Here is a 3549-nt window from a genome sequence, read left to right on the forward strand (position 1 = left end):
CTGTTACCACAATATCAAAAGGAAAACAAAATGTATTACTGATCACAAATTGGGTTATTTAAAGGTATTTTAATCATGATTTCATTAGTGCCATGTGCTCTTAGCATTTATGCTAACAAGTGGAGTTTCTGGCAAAAATAAAATAAAATTGTCAATTCTGTTACCGTCAAACTGTGTTACCAAGGTAGAGTAACAATGCTGACAATAGTGTAACAGAAATGACAGTCCACCAGATAATTCTGTCAATTCTGTTACTTAAAGGGTCAACTCTGTGTATGAACTATTTTCACAACAAAACTATACAACTGTTGTTTAAAATCTCATAAACATTATTGAGATATGATGCACCTTTAAAATATTTCAACATTTCTCTCTCTTTTTTTTTTTACTGGATATGGTATATAATACATTTTCAGATTAAAAATATTTGCTCCAAGTGGACAATTCTGTGAAGACATAGGTTTTTTTTTTTTATGTATGCATAGGTGAACTATTATCTCAGTTCCAAATGTTGGAATGCAAGGACTGTTTGTCTGATGATACAAGAAGGATTTTTCATTTTATGATTTATTGTTATTTCTACACATTACCTAATTTGTCCATTACAGAGTTGACAAACAATATCATAAAGACAAAAAAAGGAAGTAACTTGTGTTTGGCAAGCACTGAATTATTAAAATTGAATATGTTTTCAATAAGATACTGGAAAGAATTTCTGTTAGTGAACAGTTTTTTTCTTAACTTTATGAAATGCCAAATGTATCTCCAATTATAGAATCACCCATAAGACAGCGCTATGTCCCACTTCAAAACACATATTTTTACACTTTTGTGAATAATTACCTGTCAGGGTCTTTGGGAAAACGATGAAAGGCAAGATTTTTACTGTCACACTGATAGTTTTTGCAGTGGATTGCCCAACATTGCGTTCTTTTATTCCACTTTGACTTTCTATTTCTTTGTATCTGTGCGGTTGTCCAGTTGGAATTTTCACCCCAAAATGGCGGCCGCGCTACCGAAGCGCTACCTAGTGGCTGTTACCCAAAAAGCACCAGAGTTTCGCCTCTTGGTGTTCTATATACTCTTTGCCCACATCTCTCACAGCAGTCTCTTAAATGCCTAGACATAATGCTCCAAAAATGTGTTATGTGGGGTGAAATTATGCTCATAAAATCAACTTTCAGTATAAAATAACTTATGATCTATGAAAGTCTGATAGTTTGGTAGATTAAATATGTCAGTCTGTTAAATTAATTCTTCACGAATGATCCGAAATAAAATGGCGAAAACGGATTCCGTCACAAATGAAATACCAGCAAATTTATGTATTATGCATTTTATTTGAAAGTACGGTGCAAAAAGAACACCTACTCTAGCCGACCCAGATGGGACTCGAACCCACAATCCCCAGCTCCGGAGGCTGATGCCTTATCCATTAGGCCACTGGGTCTACACAGCTAACGCAGTGAAAACTTGGGTAATTATTATTTAACAAAAAAAGCCAGTATTATGGTAGATTTATCTAAAATATGGCGTTTTGTAGTACAGACGGCGTAAATTACGGCGTTTTCACAGCACAACCGCCGTTAATATCGGTGTTTATTGATGCAATCCAAAACGCCGTTAATGTCGCCGTTTGGCCATCCATAATACCCCGTAATTTACGGCACTCCGTTTGACAAAGACGCCGTAAAAAATGGCGTTTTCTGTAATATTAAAATCAGCCCCTCCTTTTCTACACAGGTCAGCCCCTTTGATGCAGTAGGCAGTAAGACATGAGTAGTAGAATGTCGATCTGAATGCAATCTACTTCAAGGATCCTGTTTTTTAACGTTATGTGACCAGCATTTGGACTTTCATCGTGTGATATTTTTACTTTTTCATTGGGTACACGTGTATCTTTATCTTCTTTATCATATGTACACAAATTGTGCAATTTTATTATCTTTTGTGTAAGTTGATGTGTGTCAAATGCAGTGAGCATACAATTATAAGTGGCGGTTTCTGTAGTGCTGTGGTCTGCATTCATTGCAACTATATAATGTTGCTTTAGTGACAGGAGTTCGAGTCTGAGGCCCGATGTTCTTTTCTCTCCTTTTCGTTTGTGAATTAGAATGTCTTTTCAATTTTGGAGAAACTGCCCTTTCTGCAAATAACAGGAATAACAGGAACATTATTTATTAATTTATCTAAATAATCATTATTTATTACTTATTTATTAGGGGTTCAAGCACGCAGTGCTGAAACCATATTGTAATTGTAAGGATTTTTTTTATTATTATTTTTCTCCGCTAAAACTGATCGTGCAGACCAAACCGTAAGGCCTAGAGAGCTGAAACTTGGCCAGAAGAGCTCCCTGGGGGGACATTCTGACAGAGGCTCACCCCAATCTCAAAGGGGAAGCGCTACAGCACAAAAAACTAAAATCTCAGACATTTTTGGCCCTAACTCGTACACCTTTTATTGTAGACTCAAACATTTTACATCGTTGCAATCCTTGGGTCAACACAAACAAAAGTGAAGACAGACAAATTTTCTCTACGACGCACAGTTTTTCCGTAAAATTGACCTATATCCCAAACCTACTTTTGCGAACTAGTCCGAGGTTTTTCACCCGATCGGAACCAAACCACTGCAGAAATATTCGCTGGACACTGACTATCAATAATTATCAAAAAAAAAGTAGAAATTTCGATTTTTGCGCGAAATAGTATGCCAAGACGCCTCTATGCTAACGTTAGCCAAATGTTAATTGAAGTATGACTCTTGAACCGAATGAGATATCTTCACCAAACTCGGTGCACGTATGTAGGAGCTTAATCTTTGGTCAAATAAAAAAAATGCGCATCTCTGCCACTTGGGGACGCTATAAGACAGAAAAAACATAAATTCAGCTATAACTAGGCAACCGTTGGTCTGATCGACTTGAAAATTGGTATGCAGCGTCTTGGTCCAAAGTGGCACAAGTGTCTATGAGGACATTCGCATATCTCAAAAAACATGGCCGCCATTGGCCAAACAAGTTTAAGGACCTATTAAACAAGGTTAACGGAGGTCAATCGGAACGAAACTCGGTGGACATGTTCGACTTAGGGCCTTAATGGTCTGTAAGAATTTTTTAAAAGAAATCGGCCACTAGTTGGCGCTTACCAGTTTTTTGGCTCTGTAATCACGTGTTGTTTCACATATCCACACAATATGCATATCATTTGATAGATCTCCTCATAATGCACAACTTTACCTCAAGAACCATTGGTGTCAATCAAATCATCGATCAATAATTATCAAATAAATGTTGAATTTTGTCCTTTGGTTACTTATAATGGGGTTTAATTTCGGAATAATTTAGAAAAGGGGTGTGGCCAGATACACCCAAAAGCCTATAAAGCCTAAACAAAAACGCAAACCTTTATGAAACTTGGTGAAAACATGTGTCAGATGACTCTTAACAAGCATGCAAAGTTTCATGGAGATTGGACCATAGGTGGCGCTATAACAGTTAAAAAGGCCTCAAAAACACAATATTTGTATAGTGAATGACCTCAAATT

At 36.7% G+C, this 3549-nt stretch overlaps 1 non-coding gene across 1 annotated transcript; it reads right to left on the reverse strand.

Moving 5' to 3' along the window:
* Window positions 1–1377: 1377 nt before the first annotated feature.
* On the reverse strand, window positions 1378–1450 carry trnar-ccg (transfer RNA arginine (anticodon CCG)). Its single transcript has one exon. It is a non-coding gene; the product is annotated as a tRNA-Arg (tRNA).
* Window positions 1451–3549: the final 2099 nt, after the last annotated feature.

This window comes from Sinocyclocheilus rhinocerous, unplaced genomic scaffold (genome assembly GCF_001515625.1).
Source record: "Sinocyclocheilus rhinocerous isolate Xijiao unplaced genomic scaffold, SAMN03320098_v1.1 scaffold2333, whole genome shotgun sequence".
NCBI classification, from domain to species: domain Eukaryota; kingdom Metazoa; phylum Chordata; class Actinopteri; order Cypriniformes; family Cyprinidae; genus Sinocyclocheilus; species Sinocyclocheilus rhinocerous.